The sequence below is a fragment of the Meriones unguiculatus genome, chromosome 5 (assembly GCF_030254825.1).
Source record: "Meriones unguiculatus strain TT.TT164.6M chromosome 5, Bangor_MerUng_6.1, whole genome shotgun sequence".
Lineage (NCBI taxonomy): Eukaryota > Metazoa > Chordata > Mammalia > Rodentia > Muridae > Meriones > Meriones unguiculatus.
The window spans coordinates 94866221-94892348 of record NC_083353.1 but is presented as its reverse complement, the minus strand read 5'-3'; the positions used below and the strand labels follow the sequence as shown (position 1 = coordinate 94892348).

At 37.5% G+C, this 26128-nt stretch overlaps 1 protein-coding gene across 12 annotated transcripts in view; it reads right to left on the bottom strand.

Moving 5' to 3' along the window:
- Positions 1–26128, bottom strand: part of Chl1 (cell adhesion molecule L1 like) — a 210044-nt gene that overhangs the window by 149346 nt on the left and 34570 nt on the right. For all 12 annotated transcript variants that reach the window (XM_021639372.2, XM_021639370.2, XM_021639375.2 and 9 more), the window contains exon 2: positions 10992–11052. The gene's annotated coding sequence lies outside the window, so the exon portion shown is untranslated. The remainder of the gene's footprint in view (positions 1–10991; positions 11053–26128) is intronic.

Sequence of the window (26128 nt, the reverse complement as noted above, 5' to 3'; positions counted from 1 at the left end):
AGTTCAAAGCCAACCTGGGCCACATGAGACTCTGTCTAAATAGAAGAAACAAAACTGATATTGGCAAAATTGAAATGAAAACTTTTAGTATTTAGACTTTTTTATATAATTTGTTTTGTTTTGTTTTTATGACAGCATTTCTCTGTGTAGCATTGGCTGTCCTGGACTTGGTTAGTAGACTGGGCTCAAACTTACATTGATTCACCTGCTTCTGCCTCCCTGAGTGCTGGGATTACAGATGTGAGGCACCATGACGAGCTTCTTTATAAATTTTATTACTATCGTATGTGTGTTTGTATACAATAAGTGTACAAGTTTACCAATACCTGGGTTCAAAGAAGAAAGTCAGAGGAAGTCTTTTTGAAGTCAGTGTTCTCCTTTCACCTTCATGCTGAAAAATCTCAGTACCCCAAATATTTAGACATTGTATAATTACTAATACAGTATAATTTAGTATCTGAGTGTATATTCATACAAATATTATCAGTAATAAAATTAAAAGTAGTAGCCCTCTAATCTTTTCTGTGACGAAGTTATCAAATTCTTACAATTACTTGAATGATTAATATTAATAAGCATATATAACTATAAACCCAAATTGCTTATGGAGAGGGTTTGTAGACATATGATATTCTAAGAAAAATTTATATTTCTTTTAAATTGTAGAAACTGAAGCTCTCTTCATTTCATTGCTTAAGACAGGAGAGGGTTTTTTGTTTTTGTTTTTGTTTTTTTTGTTTGTTTGTTTGTTTGTTTTTTTTGGTGTTGTTTAAACTAAACTACATTCAGTTGACTCACTGAGCAAAACAATCTTTGCCTAAAAAATAATGGCTTTCTTTCAGATTAAAATTCTAGTAGGAGTCAATGAAATTACCAAGAATGAAAAGATCTACAAATAGCATTCTGTGAATATTACTGCTTAAAATGTTTAAATCAAGAATGATTTCATAAGATAGAAATGGGCTCCAAAGGGCAGGACTATTGCACTTAAAGGTGGATTAAACAAGTCCTGATATAAAGAGGGGAGCAAACGGTGGAAAAATCACTTTTAGCTTCTTCATGTATTCCAAACATTTACTTGGACCCTGTCCAAAACCCAGGTGTTAAAACATAATGAATAGTCTAATAATGTTAAGTGCTGTGGGCTTGGAAAGGTAATTAAATCAGGGTTCCTCCTTTAGGAATGAGATGAGAGTCCCTATTCAAGAGCTTCAAGTAGGCTCTGGCTTAGATGCCCCTGCACTTCCACCATGAGAGGAATGGCTGCTTCCTATTCTGTAAAACAAAATAAAGTATTAAAAGTAAATAAATATTATATATGCTCTAATATATGTATATATATATGTATATATATATATATATATATATATATATGCTCTTTTATTTCTTCTTTAATCATGGAAAACCCAGAGCTCTAAGACATAAGTAACTGTCAAAAGCCACACATTATTAGTTAGTTGTGATAGTCAAACTTGAGCCTTCTGCAGACACATCTCCAGTAACCATATGCTTGTGACCATCAGACAATTAGGCCTTGCTAATGTTGATTTCTATGTATTTATATTATGGTAACCATAATTATTTCATTACCTTAATTAATGGATGCTAATCAGTTTCCCACCCAACAGGAAGGCAAGTTAATTGGACATTTGCAAATGAAAAGTGCATCCAGACAGAGGTTGACAACATGGAATATTTTACAAGGGAAAAAAATGAAAGGGTAGTTCAACATAAAATATCATTTAATGTTGTAATGAGTGAAACAGTCAGAGAATAATTGGCCCTTTTAAGCAAGGCTAATTCATGTTAGGGTCTGTGTGCCTCAATTCAGGTGTGGGTCTGCGTTGTGCTAGAAAGCCTGACATGGACTGAGATCTAATTCTTACTTAATAAGCACAGTTGATTTTTAGTAAGTGAACTTATTCTTTATCTAACCCATAATTAGGAGTAATAGCACAGGGGCTTCCTACTGAATGTGTTTAATTTGTGTTCCCAAAGTGTGAAGCAAGAAGTTTTAACATACATATCATGTAGATTTTAAAGGTGAAGTTTACAAATATGAAACATAGAAAACATGCAAAAGAGAAAAAACATGCATCTAGGATCCTTTCTTCATCTGTGTCGTTGACATGATAACCAGAAGTTTTCAACCTTGTAGGGTCAAAGATCTCAGTAAAATTATTGTGATGTGTACAATGGCGCCCTCCTGCAGAGAAATGCACACAACATCCTCTGCTAGACACAGACTTCCCAGAGGAAGCATAACTGTGTCCACCAAGTTACTGCCTCTTCTACTGTCTGCTTTTGTGAAAAAAAAAAAAAAGCATTTTTTTTAAGGAAAGCATTAAATGCAAATGATACTTCTTACCATAGGTGAAATTTTAAAAAAAGGCTTATTAAAATTTTCAGCTTGATATTTTAAGTTGAGAAATTGAATTCATTTTATGCTAGGCCACAAAAATGTGACAATTAAAAAAGAATGGTCTAAGAAACCACCATGGAATATTGGAACATCCCACTGAAATTCTAGTGGCTTTCTTGTTGAAGAAATGTATGCTCTAAAATGTGAACAAAGGCAACAGAAATTACTAAATGGTACATCAAGGAAATGTAAGTATAGTCAGTGTAAAGTGGAATGCTCTATTCTGCTCTGTTTTCCTAAAACAACGCTTTTCCTGACCTCATGCCTGTCACAGTGTTTGCTCGGTAACTGCCAGCTTGGAAAATAATTGGGAATCAGAAAGGGGAGTGCTCTTGAAATCATTTAAATCTATGCCTCCGCTTTGTAGAAATAGGCAGTTTAAGTTCTAAGGGTTAAAACAGATTTACCCTTAACCACACTGCAAGTCAATGGAAATATGGAGAGGAAGATTCTGACTTGCAGCAGCATGCAGTCGATCAGTGCTCTGAGACACAGAGGACTATAGTCCCCTTCTGAGAGATCAGGAGCTTGTGTGTCAGAGAGGTTCACTGATGTGCTCAAAAGCCAGAGAGAATTTGCCTGGTTAGAGATGCATCTCGTAGTGTTTCTGCATCTAAAAGACCAGTCTTTTAATAACGTCTCTGAAATAGTGTTCCCTATATTGTAAGTACATTGATTTTCCACGAACACATGCACAAAAGACTATGCCAAAGAAAGACAAAATAGCAAGGCTTCTGATGTGGTCTCTCTACCACACATTCTCAAATGCTTGTAGAAACTGGGGTGGGGGAGGAGAGCTACTACGGTGATAGTGTACATGTGGGCACATGGGAGTGTGCGTGTCTGTTGAGCTTAGAGGTTGGTGCAAGCTGTCTTTCCTCCACAGCTCTCTGCCTTGACTTTTTCTTCTCCATGATAGGTTTTTTTTTTTTAAATCATTCATTACAATTAATTTAATTTGTATCCTGGCTGTAGCCCCTCTCTACCTCTCTAGTCTCTTCCCAATCCCACTCTCCATCCTTCTTCTCCTCCTATGCCCCTCTCCTAGTCCACTGATAGGGAGGTCCTCCTCTCCTTCTATTTGACCCTAGCCTATCAGGTCTCATCAGGACTGGCTGCATTGTCTTCCTCTGTGGCCTGGCAAGGCTGCATCCCTCAGAGGGAAGTGTTCAGAGAGTCTGTCACTGAGTTCTTGCCAGAGAAAAGCCTCTGCTCCCCTTACTAGGGACTCCACTTGGAGAGTGCGTCTATGGGCTATAATAAACATTTCAGTGATGCTGAAACTAGTCAGTTCCTCTAGAGCAATGTGCTTTAGGGATCTACCTGTCTCTGCTACATCCATCAAGGTTGGGACTGTAGCAAACTGAGGCCACTTGCTGTACCAGGCTTGTTACAGCAGTTCTTGGAAGCAGAACTCAGGCTCCCATACTTGAACTTCAAGAGTTTTAGGGACTGAGCAACCTTTTCAGCCCCCACTTGCTTTCTTTTCATATTTTATTATTAGCAGTCAGGTGTTGATGCCTCAAAAACAGCATTTCCTGAGCACAGCAGGTCAAATTTCCATATAACTCCCAGTTCCAGAGTGCAATGGAGCTTTCTACTTGTCTGCTTGACAGTATAAGTAATGTATGTCTGCCCTAAGAGAGTAAATCTTTCTAATGGTAAGAGCTGTGCCTATTTTTCCTGAGGACTGCATTGTTAGCTAAAAGGTACTTTATAGTCAAAATAATTATTGAATGAATAAGTAAATGCATCTAAAATGTTTAATTCATAAAAATAATCTAATCCTCTATTTTCAGACAAGAAAGAAATCTAATAACATTTTCACCACTTTTGTCGTTACAGGTTCAAATTGGAACAACATAAGACAACATGGCATTAGAATACAGTGTATAGAAATTCAGAAAGGCCAGAATATGTCACCCCAAATATACGATTTATTTTGATGGGTTGCAGAGGTGACTCAGGAGTTAAGTGGGGATTCTGTTCTTGCACATGACCTGGATTCTTTCCCCCATCACCTTCATCAGTCAGCTCATAACCTCCTGTAGCTCCAGCTCCAGGTGACCCAAGGCCACAGGCCTCCACAGGTACTAAAACTCGTGTGCACATGCCCCCAACGAGACACAGACACACAGTGGAAAATAAACAATGTACTAAAAAATTGCTTTTTAAACAGAAAGTAGTTGTAAACCAGTAAATCCAGAAAAAGCCATTTGTCCTCCATGCATCTTGCTCAGAGCTGTATATAAAGTTCCCCTTTGGGTCCCCTTCCCCTCGCCCCACAGACAGAAGGCAGGCGCGCTGATGAGTCTACACAAACAATCCTTTAAAAATATCCTTATCTTCACCTAGCACCTCACACATATTTGCCCTCCCACAACGTACTCTGTATGCAAGCCCATTGTTCTTGGTTCTGTCACTTCCACGCAATGTGTCTTTTTTCTTTCTTTCTTTCTTTCTTTCTTTCTTTCTTTCTTTCTTTCTTTCTTTCTTTCAAAAATGGTGTAGACATCTGGAGTCTAACTGCTGTTTTGGATTTCCATATATTTTCTATGATATTCTCTGTGCATTTGAAAAGTAAATCATTAATATCAAATAAAGTGTGCATGCCCCTTTTCCAGGTAATTCTCAGATTGTTGTTTGATTTTCAAAAACAGGCACAGATAACAGGTGAATAACAGGGAAAGCATATTTCCGTTCCTGACAAACGTTTAGACACAGCTAATAAGTGAGCTTACTCAGTTTACACAGAAAATGACAAAAGAATTGTACGAGATTTGAAATAGCTGGTTTCTAAAAGAGGGACAATTATCATGTCAGCATGGACTAGAGTCTCTGATTCAGTAGAAAGTCAAGTAATAGCATCTCAGGTAGAATATTGTGTATCTGTTGTTTTCAGCTGTGAAAAGACCCTGACTGTGTGCAAGCGAGGACTACAGAGTAACATTGCTGTAGTGACAAGCCGCACATACTGTGTATCTGCAAACAAATGACCCAAACGGCAGTACCAACTTCTCACAAGTTCAAAAGCGGGACGCAAGCACACTGTAAAAATCATCTCCCCTTTTCCAATTTTGTATAATGTCCTTAAGAAAGGGAGATTATATCACACTGTGTTCTTACAGAGCTTTGATGTATGGCTTCTTTCACCGCCTTCTCTCTGCATCCCCCTCCCCTCCCCACAGGGCAGGGGTGCCGTGTTATATGCGCAGAGCCTAATCTTTTGATCTTTGCACATGAGGCTTCTTTCCACTGCAGGATCATTTATGACAGGCTAAATTAGTCTTTGATCAGAGACTTTGATTTACTTCTTAATGCCCTACTTCATCACACTAGGCTCTCATATATGTCTGCTCCCTTCCTGCCTAGTTCAGTGGTGATAGCCATGATGTATTTTATTGGTGTGCTTTCTTCCCAAGGCCTCCAATATTCACACATGTGTGCAATCCAATAAAACCTGTTGTTTGAGGAAGATCCCTATGATTTGTGTCTATGTTATACATGGTCTTTTTTTCCTCCAACATGATTGCCTTAGGGCAAAAACAGCATTTTGGTGGAGGAAACACAATTTTCTCCTTCAATTTGATTTTGCTTGAAGTCATTTATTTGGTGGTAGTATGTGTTTTCATGGGTATTTTATTTATTCAAGGCATTTCTTTGATCTTTAAATAATTCATTTAAATATCAATGTAAGATCAAAAGACTTTTCTTATTAAAATGATCATCCATGTTTTGCTGTATTCTAGTGTCTTTTTAAAGGTCATGTTATTCATTTCTTTCTCTGCAATGTAATAGCATCCATTTTTGCTTTTGTAGACAGATTATTTTTTCTGAACTTGGAAAAAATAAAAAAAATCAATGAAACCTAAAAAATGTTTATGAAGGAAGAATCTAAGTCTATTAAAATGTTAAAACTAGAAAAACAAAGAAGCCCAGAGGTAATTGCGGGGGATAATCAATATGTCCATTATCTTGATTGTTGGTGGTATCACAAATATTTGCATAAATACAAACACTAAAATTTTAAACATAAACATATAGATATTCATATTCCCAAATGTGTTCCAGCAATGGGATTAAAAAAAAAAAACATAGATTAACAGTGCCTACAAAAAGGAAAGCATTGCAATATGGTCATGTATATAAAGCTTTGCAATGCAATTCTTCACATAGTACTCACTCTGTAATCTTTTGATTTTGGAGTTCCAATTTCCTAGGGACATAAAATCTACTTGTAGCATCTTAACAGTATATTTGTGTATCTCAGCTTCCCTTCGGAGCCCTTGCTGAATTTTCATGGCCTGGAAATCACATTTATTTGTGTGTATGTGATTTGAGTAAAACCAACTTCAATAAAACTCCAGTTGAAACAAATAATTTTTTTGGCATCTCAAAACTAGAATTACGAACGCAAATTGGAGGTAATCCAAGGAACAGCCTAGAGAATACCGAAGGAAACAGAGTGCTAGGCTATGGAAGAAATGCAAGGCTTCGCTGCATGCCCCTGGAGAGGGTAAATAACAATAAAGCAAGATAACAGCTCATAAATATTTAAAAGGTATAAACATCAAATATGGATAGAAGTGATTAATTCTATGACAAGGGCATGGTGCTCTTCTGACGCATTCACATCACTGGAAAGGAAAAGGATTCTGTTTACTGTCAGCAACATGAAATATGACACATTAATTATTTATGCACAACATTCTAGCACTGATGGAATCCTCTATCTCTTCTGCTTGCCCCATCTCAAGACATGCTGAAAAACCACACTTAATTATCCAGCAGAGGGGAATTTCTTTCCAAGGAGACCCATTTTGCTTGGCTTCCACACAGAACTTCTTGAAAGGAGATTTGGCTTTGCATAATATGCATGGACAGGAACTTATACTTTCATTTTCTAATAGTCCTAAAGGGAATGGGCTAGAGCCAATGCCAGTAACAAGAGCAGTGGCCACTTGGCTGGATGGGGCTTTCAGGGCCTGATGAATTAAAAAGCATTAAAACTCATCACAGCCCATGTTGAAATGGAATTGGAAACCTTTAGCAAGATTGCCAACACAATTACAGGATCCTGAGAATCAGTCCAGGATCCACCTAGCACAGGTGTCCAAAGGGCCATCTGTTATGAGAGCCTTTTCAGTCACTGTTCCTCACAGTCCCTCCTTCTCCTCCTACTCTCAACTTTTATAGACTGTGCTGTGTGCCAGGTTCTATTCTAAGTAATAATTATGGAAGTTAGATGGAAACAGGATCAAACAAGCTACATGTATGCATTACTTGGAGCTTGCTGTACTGAAAAACTTCTACAATAGAGAGGCTGTTCTATTTTCTTATCCTTAGAGGACATGAGCCAATCTCATGCAAGTGTGTCAGTAATTTGTGCCAGTAGACTTAGGAAATCAGTGTAAAACAATCACTACCTCTTAGTATAATGTTCTTTGAAATGTATGCACCTTACCCTTGTTCATTCAAATGCTGATTTCTCTTCCCCACTCTCTGGTTTCAATCAGGACATTGCATTGTGAGACTTATTCTAAGCATCACCTCTCTCAACTTTGACTAAACATGACAAAATAAAACAACCAGCCACAATGTTGAGCAATAGAGAAGAAGGAGTAGAAGGGAGGGGGGAGAAGCCAGAAGACAGGAAGTTGGGAGGCAGAGGAGGAGAGAGGGCAGAGGCTGGGAGAGCAAAGGAGGAGGAGAGGTCTTGGAATGATGTGGAGAATGAACTGGACCTAAGATTTCACGAAAAGCAAGTATAATGGGTGAATCTAAATGTTAGGAAACTATGAGGGCTTGGAGGTTTAGGATGGAGTAACTATTGCCCAGCATTGTGTTCTAGTTTAATTAAGTAAATCCCAGTCTCTGTGTGGGGATTTGGGTATACAGCTGTTTAGGATTAACAGCAGCTTTAACAGAAGATATATCAATAGTAAATATTAATCATCACATACAGCAGCTACCTTTATAAAAACTTTATAGACCAGCAAGAGAAGATAGCTAAATTCTTCTTTCAGAAGATAGCACAATACTAAGCTTAACTAAAAATATTAGCCTGTCTTCTGCACTCTCAGAATTTGGAGCTGAGGCTTTGATATAAAAGAACACATCAAAATCCATAAATCAGTAAGAAGAGCAGTGGAGAGAGATAAGCACCATCAGTCAGTCTGGGTGTGTGCCCCAAGGTGACCTTCTGTTCCATGTATTATCATGAACTCCTACAACAAAATTATCTTCTCTGACATTCATCTACTTAAGCTGCCTGTTAAGATGAGTGGGCAATACTCTTTTAGATGAATTAGATGGCTATGGCAATGAATGACATGTTTAGAGTAAACATGCATGCATTTCATAGGCACAGATTCAAACTCAAAAAAAAAAGTCTAACACTTAAATTTGTTTTGAAAAAGGAAGAGAACAATTAGTATTCATTTCTGCCAGAAAATTGTTGATTATGTTTTCCTATTAAAAAACTGTTTTTGAAGTGGCTCTGTAATAAGGGAGAAATTGCAACAGAAAAAAATTACAAAAAGAAAATTAAGGTGTGTGTGTGTGTGTGCGGTGTTTATTCCATAACCATAATCTTGCAAAGCTTTCCTGGAAGCTACAAGGCTAATTTCTTAAGTATCACAATGAATATTGAAAAAAGAAAACATATTTTATACAATTAAATAATAATTTGATTAATCATCAAAACACAAGAAAAATATAATTCAACAAAACAGACAAAGGGATAGCCAGTAATGAATGAGCAGTAGTGTATTTCACTTATTCGTGTCCATTTCATGATGTCAACAGGTTTATTTATTAATTATATATCATTCTGAGACAATGACAACGAGGCTTTCCTTTTTGCTGCTGAACATTTGATAATTTACTAGGAGGTTTTATTTTTTTATTTTGGGAATTGTGTTGTTTAACTGGGATGTGTTTTTGTTGCTGTTGTTCTGAACTGAAGGCATTGTGCATTCTAGGCATCTGCTTTCCTACTGAATTGTGCATCCTGCCCCGTGAGTATTATATTTGATCCTTTAATTTCTAAGAATACTTACCTAGGTATCTGACAAACTAGAAATTTATTACATGTAATATCATAAAATGGCTTTAACAGAATAAATGCACCCTTTATAAAAATCTATCATCAAAAGACCCAAGTAATCAGATTTCCAGAGGAGTTTTCCCTCGGGATATTTGAATATATCACACATGGTTTATGATCTTCTAATAGACATGCAGATTAACTGGACTTAACATTCCTGTGCAGAGTTTCAAATGGAAGACACAATTACATGAAGGGAACACCACTGCACTAAGAGACAAAGAGGCCACATTATTTTCAAAGCACATATACAGTGTCCTCAAATGTTTATTCCTGCACTATCCCTGACTTCATTCAGAAGGCTTCTAGAGGTTAAAAGAAGGTAAATAATGCTATAAGTAACTCAAAGTTAAGGGACCATGTCTGTTTTCATGATGTATTTTTTTTAATCACATTTATAATTTATGTAGCAAAATGTTCTGCATGTATCAAATGATATCATAATTGTTCAAGTATCATATTCTGTTACTGACAAAATGAGATCTTAAAGTATTAGAAACATTTTATATTAAGAATGAATCTTTCAAATCACTTTGTGCTGAAAACCAAGAATGACACTAATTCTTGCTATTTTTTTAAAAGAACACAATATTACAGACCAAGTATAACATTGATAAGCATGAGTACAATTCTGATTTATGATATATATGTATGCTGTATATAATATAGAATATTTACAATGTGATCACAACCCACATACTGTATCTCTATGTAATTACAGACTTTTTCCCTAGTAATAAGAATTAGAAAGTAAAGGTTTAAACACACATAGTTTCCTTGGAGAAACATCACTGTGTTTGTATGTAAGCTTTAAAAACCAGGTCAAATTTCAGATTAATTCAAATCCCAGGGACAGTTCAAACTCCAGCCAGACCCTGAAGGGTCAAGCTCTGTGTGACCCCTGAAAATATGTTTTTTTTCCCACTTTAAACATCAAGCCTCCTAGAAAGCTAACCTTCTCAGAAGTCAGGAGCCAAATTCATTTTTCCATTAAAAATGACATTTAGATAAATATGGTCAAGATGTCATTTTCAAATATGCCAAGAGGTCAGCCAAAAAGAAAAATAACTTCAAGGAGAGATGTTTCTTCTTAAAAAAAAAAAAAAAAAAGACAGCATTTTAATGTAACACACATACATACATGCATGCAAAGTCACATGAGCACAGGCACAATACATACACACATACATGCTCACACAGACACATATGCATTCGTGCACACATATACTCACACAGATACACCTGCACATACAAACATAAACTCTCACATATACACACATACATATACACACACTATTACGTGTCTGGTTTATAGAGGCTCTTAAGACTAGTGAATAGCTATTTTCTGTGACATATTCTTATCCCTTGTTATTTCCTCTGGCTGTACTTGTGCATTGCATAATGTGATAATTAAACACAGTATAAATGCATGAAGAGATCGATTAAGGCAAATATTCTTACCAGGAAATTCCACAGTGGTCTGCCTGGTGTATCAAAGCAGGATCATTGCAGTTTACAGCACCTAAGGACATACCAAAAGCTACAGTTTTAGAGATAATACACAGCTGCAAAGAAACTTTTAAATCAACTTTTGTTATTAGTCTATCAAATATACTCTAATTCATCCTCCCACTTGCATGAAAAACCAACCAATGTGTAGATAACTAATAGCATTGCTCTGTTGCTCAGAATTCTGGGCCCTTCTATCTCAGAACATTAGAAGCCAAAAGAGTAGATGTGGAGAAACAGTTATGTAATCACACTTCACAGAGAAAGCATTATTGATGTGCCTGCATTCACAGATTAAGGTGTTTGGGGATAGACCAAAATTTGTCAGAGTTCATCCCTGGCAGTCTTCCACAAACAGTTATGCACGAGAGGCAATTGCTTTCAACTGATGCTGTGACCAATGCATCTAAACAAAACAATGTCACTAAAATGAGGAGAGTTCAATTTAAAAAGCACTCCAAAAACAGACCCCCATCAATTATAGATAGTCAACATAGCCTTCAGTTCAAGAGGCCATTTCCCACCCATAGAGGTTCAAGCTAACATCTTTTAACAAATCAAAATGTAAAATGAAGGATGTATTTCAATCAATATACAAAGCCTTTTATTGTTGATTCTCAGATCGTCTGAGGCTTGGCACTCAGACTCCAAGAAAGCATCCATAAGCTTGTTTTCTAATTCAGACCCATGAGCACACTTCTGATGAGCTTAGCTTTTCTTTTAGGCACCAAACAGTAAATGCAAGTCAAGGGGATTTTTGTATGTCAAAATTTAATGAGCATCATTCATACTGGCAAAGTCTCATGTACTAATCCTAAAGCTATCCAGTAGAAATTTCTAATTAAGGAGATTTATAAAATTATAATGTCTTTGGCACTAAAGGAAAGATTGTTTTTTAAAAAATACATGCAAGTAACCTTCTTCTATTGCAAGCATTTACAGGCAATCGCTTTGGCCTTGATCCAATAGTCGTTGCCAAGAAGTTCTAAACAGATTGTGATGCCTCTGGAGAGAACCTCACACTGGTACAGTGGGAAGAAAAATTCCATGCTAGCAATAAAAGAAAGTCCCTACAGCCGTGCAATTGACCAAGAGACACGGTACACAGACTGTGCCCTCTGCACTTTTGTTTAGTCACTTCCTTTCAATCCCATTAGGCTTGTTTCTGAAGCCATTATTTTTTGCTTGATTATAACAAATAGAATTGCTTATGGGCAGCTAACAATGCACAAAACAGCACTTTATGTGGCTCCCAAGCTGTGGGTGAGTGGTACGCACCACTTGAGAACCCTGAGCTTTATTGGCTTCTGGAGGCAAAATGACAATGTTTACCTAACTAGAGAAATACACAGGCTGACGTCATTGTGTGCTGTTCAGCATCCTAAGGGTTACAAATAACCTTTCAGTCAGGGAAGGGAGGGGAGAGGAGATACCGTTTTGTTTTTTTGTTTTGTTTTTGTTTTTGTTTTTGTTTTTTTGCACAGATTGATTCTGAGCTAGGCTTTCTGATTGACAGGTTCCCTATTCAACGCTGAAGTTAAATCATGTAAGATTCAATAACACTGTTATTGTTCAAGTGCTAAGGATGCTAGATAGTGTATCACAGAGTTTCGGTCCAACTTTTGCTATTCCAGTATTCAGTGTTTTCGAGACAACTTCTCAAACCCCATTCATGGCATGCATCCAGCCTTACATGGGTGCCAACAGGTTCCAGTTTCTCACCACTGTCAAGAACACCCATGACAATAGAGATCAGATTCTGGGCTGACATTCTTACTTGGGTTTTTCAGTGTTGTTTAACAGCAATTGGGGAGGCAGTAGCTGCTGATCAGACATGTTTGTATGCTCACAGAGGCTACCTGGGCCTGCTGAACCTTCATCGGCTTCTTTCAACTTTGGCTGAGGAAGCATTTTCATTAACTGCAGATATCAATTCTTGGCTAATTCTCTCCCTTTCCCTCAACCTCTTCCTCTTCTCCCTCTCCTTTTTCCTATCTCTCTCTGTGTGTTTATGATTAGTTGCTCATACATATGAAGAATAATGTTTGAACTATCAGTTTTCCTTTCATTCTTTCATAATCCAGATGTATGACCTCCTAAAAGGGGTGTATAAACAATCCTTTAGACTATAAGTAATATAAAAACATGTTAATACACATATGCTTATTTTTATCTTACATAAACAAAATTATTTCTTCTCTATCATCTTTCCTTAGGATAAATGCTAGAACCAGTGAAATTTAATGTGTGTGTGTGTGTGTGTGTGTGTGTGTGTACAAGTGTGTGTGTCTACACATATTGGATGTATAGTGTCCATCAGTATCATGATGCAGGCACACATACATGTGGATGGTACCATTGTAGTCTAATAAAATACCTTCCCAACTTTGTTGCTATTCCATTTTAACTGTCTAAATTAACTTTTTAGTTAATTGACTCTAGAGATATTTACCCCCTCACTCACTACTGCTGTTACTTGGCATTAACATCTTTTTTTTTTTATTCTTACTGAAAAAAAGATCTTTTTTCAACATCCCTCAGATTTTTCTTATTAAGAGATATGAGTAATTATAGCCACCAAATTTAACAGGAAAATTGACAGGGATACTGGGTACTGACTGCGAGTAATCAAGAAGTATAAGAAAACATAGATAATTTGTTACTTCTTTACAAAATAAGAAACTGTAAGGCAGGTACAACAATCTAGTTAAACTTTAATCAACTGAAGAAAAAATCACACACACAAAAAGAGAATTTATACTGGAGAGGGAAATAGAACAAAGGTAGTAGGAAGCAGATATGATGGGTCACTTTGGAAATAACATATCAGCAGAAATGTAAGCTCTGTATTAGGTTGTATCTGGCCAGGGCAACATCATGCTCGGAGCATCTTGCAGATGTGAACATTGTATTTTTCACACAACGAAGTAAGCAAGCCTGTGAGGTTTTTATGTGCACAGCAAGATCTTTCTTGGTGTTGGAGCGAAAGCTGGCTATGGAAGAAATCCTTAGAGATCTATCACTTTTCAACATACTGTCTTCCTAAAATATTTTCAAAAGTGAGTTTATCCTCATGTCCTATGTTACAGCAAAACCATATAAATGTCAATCCTGTCCTTGACAAAGGAAAAGACAGGGCAGCAGCAGCTATTGCTGTTAGGCTCTACTTTAATCACTTAACAAAATGGCATGCCTTGACGATTGCAGCAATTCAGTGTCATTGCATGGCTAAATACAGCCTGGGTGAATTTATAACTGAATGCATGCAATCTACACATGTAATTAATGGCGAGTGACACTCCATAGTTTCTTAAATTGACAAGCCCAGGTGTGAGTGTCATACTCAGACAGAGCAGGAAGGAGCACATTTTAATAGGATCTATCAAGAGAGGCAAAAACAACAGAAATAACACGAGTGCTAAAATTATAGCCAGTGTGTACATTCTGACTGTGTGAACTTAAACTGGTGGCCCAGGCTTTTAGAACTCCAATTATCTCATTGGCAAACAGGGAACCATAGAAACATCCTTGAAGCATAGATAGAAAGAGTTCCACTTACATTTTAAGATGCTTAGCACAGCAGGGGTATAGAAGTCACTCAATGAATTGAAAGGACTACAGTAGCAGCACTCTATATCCTTTCAGTCCCTCATGTCAGCATCTCTAGTGTCCTGCATGAAAAGCTCCTGTACTCAAATTTAACCAACAAGAAGAAACAACATGGTATGCGAGGGGACAACAGCATTTGAGTCTTGAGAAATCCAGGGTAAGTCACGTGTCTCAGTAGCTACATGCATTTATTCCTCAAGGGGAGAAAGGAGCTTCTTTACAATACTGTAGGTATGTTTATGAGTTCCTTAAGACCAAGGAGAAAGAATTTCCTCAGTAATTTCTGGGTCAGAGGCTATCAAACTGTCAGATATCCATTTCTTAACACATGTATACCAAATAAAAAAAAAATGCCCCTTCTAAATGTGTGTGCTTGTAGTGGAGGATCCTTCTTCTTCTTTTTTTTTTTTTCCTTTTTGATAAAAATCTGCTTAATATCAATTGGCCTGTAACACTGTGGATGTTCTGTTCTGGTGATTTAAAATATAATCATTAGAAAAAGCTGACACATCTCAGCTTTGTCAATATTGGGTCGATAAACTTAAGACGTTAGAATTGAAAACATCTCTTTTTCTATCATCAGTAGACATTTACCTGGCAGGAATGAGCTCTTCTGTACTCAAACTCTGTGTCAGATGTTCAATATGTGTTTGTTGAGTGACTCTATATTTTAAAAAGTGAAATGATAAAGGATGTATATAATAGGCCCTGGAACATGAGTTAGCAAATGAACTAAAATGAGTAAACAGCAGAAACTGGTTGATAACATTTGCAAAAAAAAAAAGATGCACAGCAAAGTACAAATCAAAAGGGTGAGAAATCAACAATAAATGTTTGTTTTACATATATATTTTAGGACCAACTTTCTCTGAACAATATAAAGATGTTTATTGTCTTTTCTAAATATGACCCTGAAACAGGACCCAAAAGAATAGTTCCTACTTCTCATTACTATTTGAAAATTTGTTCACTAAAATTTAACTTTCACGTGTGTCAACTTAAGATACACTACATGCTCTCTTTGTTAGGTTTCTATTGGTGTGATAAAACACCATGACTGAAAACTTACTTCACCTAATAGCTGACTGTCCTTCCTAGAAGAAAGTCAAGGCAGGAACCTGAAAGCAGAAACTAGAGAAAAGCCCATGTAGGTGATGAAGACAGTTGCTTATTGTCTTGCTTTTCTGGATTAGATAAGCTTGCTTTCTTATACACCCATGACCACCTTCCCAGAGGTACTACCACCTACAGTAGGCCGGACCTTCCCACATCTATTATCAATCAAAAAAATGTCCCACAGAGTAGTCTAAAGGCAATCTGATGGAGGCATTTTCTCAATTAGGGTTCCTCTTCAGAGATAACTCTAGTTTGTGTCAAGTTAACAAAAAAAAAGACAGGAAAAAAAAAAGAATAGTGTTGGACACTGTACTCAGCAATTAATAAATCATTTTACCTAATGTAACTTTTTCCCAAACTAGATAACACTAACCAAGATTCTATAGACAATCCAAGGAGTTCATAAACAAGTCGCCATGGATGAGTATCAAGGACTGACATGGGACCCAGTGCAGAACACTCCGAAGCCTCTGCCTTTACTGCTCTACATTCTCTACCAATACTGCATCATTCCTACAAAATATCTCAATCTTTCCTAGAAAAGAACCTTGTCACAACTGCCCTCCATCTCAGTATTTTTTAAAGACATTCATTCAATAGTCTTCAAGAGGCCAACACCATTATATAGACAAGTCAGCAAACATGGTCAGGTCCTGAGTTCTATTGAGCTTGGTTCCTAGTTCTGAAAAAACACTGCCTCTACATGGCTTTTTAAAACAAACAAACAAACAAACAAACAAAAACACAATACTGCCTTCAGAGTCTTTATCCAAGGAGGATTTTACTTGAAAGAGTTTTATGGTTTTGTTATTTTTGTTGTGTTTTATTTTTCTGTGTGTTTGGTTTTGCCCTAAATGGTATGTAATAGGTTTTCTCCGCTGATGAAATGAGTCCGTTCAAGTAAGATTAAAACAAAAGTCAGGTTTATTGGATGCAGCCCTTGGGTGGGTTCACTAGTCCCAGGGAAGTCGCTACAGGGAGGGAGACAGACAGAAAAAAAGAAGAAACAATTGGTACAGGGAAAGAGAACATGTGGAGAGGAGGAGGGAAGCAAAATGTCCGTATTATAAAGAAAAGACCAGACCCTGGTCTGGAAAAGTTCAGGGTATAGGGTGGAGCATGCCAGGGATGCCCTGTAGCAGGTAGGGACTGAGGGATGCTGGGAGATTCAGAGGACCAGGGACACTTTGATATGTTGAATATGTACCTGAGCCTTTTGTCCAGGGTCTCAAGGTCTGAAACCCAACACTATGAAATAGAGGGAAAACGGTCTCTGTTAACTGAAGTGAAAAAGGCAGCAAGGAACAATTAAACTCTTCAAGATGTACAAAGTTTGGTAGTTTATGGGCCTTTCAGTGATAAATCTCACAGAGGTCTGTGGAGACGGTTAAAAACATTAGGAAGTTTTACTATAGAAGGATGAATGCTCAGAATTAAGGCAGAATTTGCAAATAGAAGTTTGCTTGCATAACTTGAAAGAGGAATCTTTAGAGGCAAAACTGGAAACAAAACCATATACAACATAATTCTTGTTCTATCACTGTAATAGGCTTCAGAAACAAGAGGTCCCAGAGACACTGACACGTGCTCCTGCCCGATGCGTTCATATTATATTCAATGAAAGAATTGCATGTGTGTATTTCCTCTCTACTTCTCAAACCTATTCTGGGGACCAAAGGGATTTTCTCAAACCTATGGGTATACAAATAGACATCAGCCTGAAAGGTACTAAGTGGGACGAGTGGGATCAGTAACATTTAGGTATGTAGGGGTTTGGACCAACTCCCCCATGCAAAACACAGTCAGTAACTAAGCTCAATCTCTATTTGTATCACCTTGGAAATTGCCCCTATCCTCACTTTCTCTTTAATCATATAGACATGGTAAAGCTCCCTAGAAAAGCAGGAGTTCACCACTGTGAAGCATTGCTGTTTTAGAGCAGACTCTGGGGCTGCAGGCTTCAATGGAACATTGAGAGTCACTGTTGAACACTGGATGTGTTGTGGGTTCAGGAATAGCCACACATTGACCTCTTGTATACCAGACTCAGATTGATGGAAGTTTACTGAACTCTGAAAAGAAAATGGACCATAATCTGGACTCAAGAGCCAGACTATGAGGCTGGTCTGTTTCTTTTTTTGTTAAGTTAATTTATTTTTTTATTAATTACAGTTTATTCACCTTGTAACCCACCTGTAGCACTCTCCCTCTTCTCCTCCCAATCCCATCTTCCTTCCCTCTTCTCCTCCTATGCCCCTTCCCCAGTCCACTGATGGGGAGAGGCTGGTCTGTTTCTAAGGAAGGCTTTTTTTTTTATATGAAAAAAGGCATAACATGTAACAATCAGGTAACCAGATGTAGAAGCAAAGGGGGCAGCAGCATTACATCATTTGATTAGCTAAATATAATTGGTTTTGTTCCAAGTGTATTGTCTTCTATCTAGGTAGCTAGACAAAGCACTTAAAGCTGATGGTCTACAGGATCATCAGGGTAGGAGAGCCCTTAGCGCTTTCCAACTTTTTGTGAGTAAGGAGCATGGCAGGATGTAGCAATCCTACCTCTAACAGAACATACATTTATGTTTAATTCAAGCAGAACATGCATTTATCATCTATTGCTTTATTCTAAGCAGCAAGCATCGAACCATTGAAATATATCCCATTATTCTCAGGCACACAGAGCCTGAGAACTTGAACTTAATTTTACCTCATATTCAAGATGAAGACTGGGAGGTACAATGGCTTCTGATATGCTAAGCTTCTGATATACAAAAAAAAAAAAAAAAAAAAGACAGCAAGCAAAGGAGCCATAGTTATGCTAAGAACTGAAGTAAGTCTCAACTGAGGAACTAGAGTTTAATTAGGTTACAACAGGTAGTCTTCCAAAACTCTTGTTGACAACATTCAATCATATTATACACTCAAACCACGGAATTCCCAAGATGAAAGCGGATACTTGTGCTTTTCAAAATCAGGTATCATCAAAGTCCACTTCCCAGAGGCCACTTCCCTTCTGCCAGTTTCCTGTTGACCTCTATGAAAGAACAAAATACCCTATCCCACAGTAACTCTAAGAAACTTCAGATGTCAGCAGACTCAGGATTAGCTCTGAAATAACAAACTAATGTTTTCTAAAATAAAAATCAGGTATAAAGAGAATTTATTGTCTTAGTAGGCGTTCTGTTGCTATGAAAAGACACAAGGACCAAGGCTACTCTTACAAATTAAAGCATTTAATTTAGGACTTGCTTACAGTTTCAGAGGTTTGAACCATTATCACCATGGCTGGGTGCATGGTGACATGAAGGCAGGCACTAAAGCAGTAGCTGAGAGCTACTTCCTCATCCACAGATAGATGGAGAGAGATGCTCTGAGCTTGGCATGGGCTTTTGAAACTGCAGTCATCACTCCCAATTAGCTTCCTCCAACAAAGCTAATTTTTCTAATTCTTTTAAATAGTGTCACTCTTTGGTTACTAAACATTCAAAAATATGAGCCTATGGGCACAGTGCTTATTCAAACAATCACAATTATTGTCAAGGAAAATTAAATTTGTTAAAATAAAACAGTTACCATTCAGCCCCTTCTATCTGACTCTACTTTCCCCCTGATAAGATTTAGTCAAAAGAAGAAAGGGGGTTGTGTGACTGCCTCAGCAGAGATGGCAGTGGGGGTGACATTATCTGACCTGTTCCTGCTGGGTGTGCCCTTCTCCCTCAGTAGTCCATAGCCTGATGCTCCCACCTTCCTCTAAGAAGCCCATAGCCCCAGCTATTCCCTCATTATCACCACAGCCATATATGTACCCATTTGGTTTCCAAAGCATTACCATATCTATATTCAAACATTTGCTTTTTACCCCTATTGTCTCTTTATTTATAGGTTTTAAAAGGAGCACCAGAATGAAAACACTAAATTAGGAATATCCCTACATCATCATGGGATCTGATAACAGAAGTAGTCTGTCTTCTCATAACTACTAAAGATAACATAGATATCAAAGGAAATTATGTTTGAAATAACGTCTGAAAGCAGCATGAAAAAGGTCAATGTTCAATTTAAAAATAAATCAAAGAGATAACCTTGTAGGTCTTGGCTTGACTTAGCTCTGATATGCCATTATTTTCTGAGTAAATTGGAGACCACTTCCCCAGTAGTAAAATGACCATTAAAAACTGTGCCCTGGCAGTTCTGAAACTAGTTTATACAGAAGCATTATGTTTTATATACACAACTGTAACATGTGCATTAACTTTTAATATTGTGTAGTGAGACTTTTTAGCTAAGGCTAGTCAAACCAGATGGTCTATGGAAAGTGAAGATAAGTGTAAGTGTCAGCTTCCATTTTTTATTAAATAAAAAAGAGAGAGAGGACATGTTAATGCAGTGCTAACTATCTGCCAGGAATCTTCTTTTTATGAACTCCTTATTTTAAAATGGAAATAAAACAAACAAACAAAAACCCCTAAGCATAAATAAAATATCTATTGCTTAAGGTTATGTAGTCATTTCTCCAGAAACATTGCAAAAGGTAATATTGAAGTTTCCTATGCACTTTTAAGATAGACTATTGTTCTTCCTGACCACAGGCTTAGCGACAAACATTTTCAAAAATGATTAAATACTAGAATTACAGTTCATTAAAAGTGTACATATAAAAAAATCACATGAAAGCTACGTAGAAGTCTCTCAGTTATATTTAGGTATGCAAAGGAATTACCATGGCTAATATGAAGACTTTCTGTCCTTGAGGCATTCACAATACAAGGGACTCCTTGTTTATTCATTCAAGTCTGTGCTATTGAGTATTCTGTGTCTGGAATAACACTTGGGATCACCCCTAAATGTGAGGCCCTGTGTCCTCAAAATAGGAACTTTTCTAAAGAAATCCTGATCTCGAGATAATAGACTTCATTTCCTGTTTGAGCCCCAGCACCTACTGCTGTGGTCTAAATAGTTACATAGGAGCCTTTAAGCCTCTCGCCACTCTCCACAATCTTTATATTAGTGATACGGGGACATGAGAATCTGGGGGTTTATCAGTTCTCCCCAAATAAAACAAGAGCTACATCCTCTATTCTGCTTTGAGATATGACTGAGTTTCACAGCTCTGTGACTGCCCACCAAACAGCATCAACACTGCCCTTTATTTAAATTTTGTTAATTACTTAAGGTCTTTCACCCCAGCAAACCATAGAATGCAGTGAGGAATTCCTTTGTGGTTTCACTATTCCATCAATGAGAAACTCACTTTCTATGCAGGAAGTCATTCAGAAAGCATTTGGAGAAGGCAATTGGTTAAAGTATGTAAGCATGGGGCGTTTGTCATATTACTAAAGTAATGAATATTCATTACACAGATTTCGCAAAATAAACGTTTATATATGTGCAGTATGTATATATACATGTTTACACAATAAAATGAAAATTGTCAAAAGTGTTAACCAGTCATGAGACTGTAGTTTTCTAAGAAAATGCCTTTTCTTAAACTTTGGTATATTACATCATAGTGTGTTTTCTCATTTACAGTCATGAAACAGGATTACAAGTTGTAAAAACATAAAAACAAAAAAGAAAGGTCAGTGGAGTCCTTACTGTAAGCAAATCACAAAGCAGTGAAACACGAGTCCTAATCTTGTTTGTGAGAGTGTCAGAATGTTATATCCTTACAGCACAGAAAAAAAAGTAACGTTGATCTTAAAGGTCATAAAGCCTTTGGCTGTAAGTGTGTTCAGTTGGCTTTCCAGCATTATTTGAAGCAGCTCTCCTGGAAAAGAATGCTGTCTCTAGGTAGGCAGTCATCACAGTGAATTTTGTTTGTTGTTGAAATTCCTGACTTTCATCTGGCATGAGACTAGTGAAGAGAGTGAGGAGCACTTTCACTTGTCCAGTGCCCTGCCGTGACGCCTTTCTTCTACTTCTTTCTATCCTGCCTCATTACCTGAATGATCTGCTTTTATTTTTAATGTTCATAAGCTTGAATCCATATGTACATACAAACTAAGTTGAGGTAAAACATTAATATATGTTCAAACATCAAAGTAAAAAAAGATGCTTACTAACATCTTTTTTAATTTTTTTATTTTTGATATTACAGTCTATTCACTTTGTATCCCAGCTGTAGTCCCCTCCCTCATTCGCTCCCAATCCCACCATTCCTCCCTCATCTCCTCCAATGCCTCTCTTCAAGTCCACTGTCCCCTTCCATTTGACCCTAACCTATCAAGTTTCATCAGGACTGGCTGCATTGTCTTGCTCTGTGGCCTGGCAAGGCTGCTCCCCAATGAGGGGGAGGTGATCAAAGAGCCAGCCACTGAGTTCATGTCAGAGACAGTTCCTGTTCCCCTTACTAGGGACCTCACTTGAATACCGAGCTGCCATGGGCTACATCTGAGCAGGGGTTCTAGGTTATCTCCGTGCATGGTCTTGGTTGGAATACCAGTCTCATGAAAGACCCCTGGGCCTAGATTTTTTTTGGTTCTGTTACTCTCTTTGTGGAGTTACTGTCCCCTCTAGGTCTTTTATCTTTCCCTTCTTTGATAAGATTCCCTGCCCTCTGCCCAAAGTTTGGTTATGAGGCTCAGCATTTGCTTTGACACCCTGCTGGACAGAGTCTTTCAGAGGTTCTCTGTGTTAGGCTCCTGTCCTGTTTCCTGTTTTCTCCTTCTTCCAATGTCTGTCCCATTTGCCTTTCCAAGTGAGGATTGATCATCTTACCCAGGGCCCTCCTTCTTGCTTAGCTTCTCAGCTTGCTTAGTTTAAGTTTAGATGAAACATTGATATATGTTCAGACACCAATGTTTGAATATAGAGAAATTTTGAAATAGAGAAATTTTGGCAATAACTTAGATATTCAAAAATAATACAAGTGTTAGGTATTCCAAATGTATTTTCTCTTTTTTTTTTTTGAAGTGTATTTTCAAAGAAAATTGAGTACTAAGAGAAACATAATAATGATATTAAAGATGAAATAAAACACCACAAATTTGGTGTAGAATACAAGCAAATCTTTTGCAAAGAAAGAATTCTAAGTACCTGAATTTACTCAGGACATAACACTGGAAGAAATGCATCAACTGACAAGTATTATTCCTTATGGGAGGAAATGGAAAAGGAGGAATAGATTGATTTTAGTAAGTATATCTTTAGAAATCATGAATTATTTTTACATGCAACTAAATTTTAATAAATAAAAACACTCCTTCACCACCATACATTCTTTGGTTAGGTAGTAATAGTGAAATTTATGAAACTAAAGTGAAAGTCACGGACTTCCAGTTTGAGAGCTGGAGTTGGTCTTGGAAGTCAAGAGATACAGCTCAGAATCATACAAGAATAGGGAACTGTGAAGAAGATATATGGAGTATGAGAGGCTGTCGAGTTATATGAGGGCAGGGAGTAGATAATAAAGAGAGATGCAGCTGATTAGGTGGGCTGGGATGACAGTGAACAAAGCCCTGGGTGTCATCCTTAAGTAATTAGCCTTCATCTTCTAAAAGAAGGTCACTGTAGGTGTTAGTAGAAAATGACAAGATCAGATTTATATATCAGGGAAATAACTCTAGTTTGACAACTTTATAGGCTCAGAATCAATTAAAGTTTCAATGACATTGGATGTCCTGATTTACTAAGAATGAAAGAAAAAGGCCTGGGGTGATAGCTCATTGGTTAAATTTTTGCCTTGCAAGTATGAGGACCTGTGTTCATTATCCCAGAACTTACGTTAAAAAGCTTGGCATGGTGGCCTACAACTGTAATCTCCAGCTCTGGAGAGAGAAACAGGTAGAAAATCCTTGAGCTCACTAATAGCCAACCTGCCTTCCTTGGCATGTCCCAGACCAATGAGAAACTGTGCCTTAAACAAATCATAAATGATACTTAAGGTATGACATTCAAGGTCGTATTCAGGTCTCCACATACATATTTACATCTGTGCACACACAAACATATACTCCTATAGATACACAGGTACACACACACACACACACACAAACACACACACACAGAAAGAGAAACAGACAGACAGAGAAAAACAAAGGGAGAAATACAAAGAGAGAGAGAATGAATAAATGGCAAAAGGAAGGAAAACAGGCACTCAACTGGTTTGGGAATGGCTTAATTTCAAGGATTACGGGAAGAAAAGTTCCTTGATTCCTTTCAGCAAAGTCTCCTTAATTGGAAGGGAGTGGAGAGCCAGATAAATTTCTGACAGTCATGAAACTGTCAATGATCCAAAAAGGCACCCATTCTGGCACTTACTAGCCGCATCCCTTCAGGACTGTCACAATCTGTCTGAACTGTTCCTCATCTTTCCTTTGTAAAGGGAGCTAACAAACACCTCCCAGATCCACTTCCCTCCCGAGGACAGCTTATGAGAGAAAAGCTGTATAACTTAGTGAACACCTAATGTAAGGGCAGTGATTATGCACATGTCCAATGGCCCTTGGAAACTGGTGGTAAGAAATAGCTCATGGGTAAACACCTAACTTAGAAAACTGTGAAACTAAGTAGCGAATCATTTACTCATGAATAACATATGTCTAAAGCTGCTGTGAAGAGCTGCAGTGAGGCATTCAAAAGTGAAGTAGGCTGTGACTGCCAGGATTATCTAAATAGTACCAATTATTCAGTGTCTAAGTCAGTATAATAAAATGCTTATTGATATTAACTATTACATAACATGTATACTAATTCAATGATAACTCTCAAAATACTTTAGTGGTGATCATCCCAAATCATAATACTTTAGAACAAAGATCAAAGAAATAGGTAAAATTGCAGCTCATTAGTATGGTATTTGTCTAGTATGTATGAAGCCTTGCATTTGATTCATAGCACCACAGGAAAATGAAATACAGCTCTCCACTAGAAAGCATACAGCAGAATAGTGTGCATAGAGGGTGTTGTCACTCACCTAGTAATTTGCAAAAAGTTGCTGATGTGGAGACTGAAGTGTCAACTCCAGCATCTCCTTTTATTGTGCCCAGTGCCAGGCATACACACATATTCCCTCTATTAAAGAGAGGGTTGTGTCAATGCTAAGTCTAAGTACATCCGTCAACAGCTGCCACTCTTCTACTTGGCTGCTTCTACTCCTGCCTAATCCTGATCTAACACATTAGTCAAAAATGTAGGGAAACCTGGAGATTTTTTTTTAACACAGGAGTAAAAACTTCATTAAGGATGCTATGAAAATATTCATTAAAAGAAGGTTATCTTGGGATATGAGCACTGAGAATATGGTTGAGGAATGTAACACATTTGTGATGAGTTTCACTTGGAATGACAAAAATCTACACATCTATATCCAAATGAATAATTCAGCTGGCATAAATTTCTTTAGATATTGAAGTTGACATTTAATAGGAACTAGATCTATATTTAATTCAAACCCAATTTGCAAATTTTGAAACTAATTTCGCTTTTGAGCCAGGCTCTCTCTTCTCTCTTTAACATTGCACACCTTTAAAGAAGTGGAGGAGGTGACATTCTTAGCTGTGGTGCCAATGTTGAAAGAAAGAAAGAAAGAAAGAAAGAAAGAAAGAAAGAAAGAAAGAAAGAAAGAAAGAAAGAGAAAGAGGCTCCTTAATTATGGGAAATAAAACCCTGAGGAAGTTTTAACCTTATAATAAATGCAAAGAAAGTTATCAGATCTCTGTACTCTTTTCTCCCATCTCCCCCCTGTGTGTGTGTGTTTTATGAGTATATGGTGCATGTAGTATAATGAGTGGTATGAGCCCATGTGTGTTAGCAGGCACATTCGAAACGCTAGAGGAGCATTCCAGGTTTCCTGCACTGTTACTCTTCATCTTATTCCCCTTGAGACAAGATCTTTCACTAAACCCAGAGATCATCAATTCTTGTCTACGTTAGTTAAGCCAGCAAGTTTCAAAGACCTGTGTCTGGGATTGGTGGAACATGCAGCCACACACCGCTTTTGACATGAGTGTGAGGGATATAAACTCAAGTCCTCATGCTTGAGCAAAGTGTTCTTCTCACCCAATCTTACCCCATGAGAAATTTTCTCAAGTTATCCACTCTGTATTTTTTTTTAACTTTGGTTCTAAGAATTGTTTATGTTAGGAGATAAATATTCTACAGCACAGAAATACAGTAGTCTGTTGGTCTCCTTTTTTTTGGAGACCAGCAGAGCCAAAAGAAACTGATCCCTGGGGGCCCTGCAGAGACTAATACCCCAACCAAGGACAATGCATGGAAAGGACCTAAAACCCCCAGCTCAGACGTAGCCCATAAATTCAGTCCCTAAGTGGGTTCCTAAACAATGGGAGCAGGAGCTTTCTCTGGCACAAACTCAGTGATAAGGTCTCTGAAAAACTCCCCCTGGTGGGTGCAGCCTTACCAGGC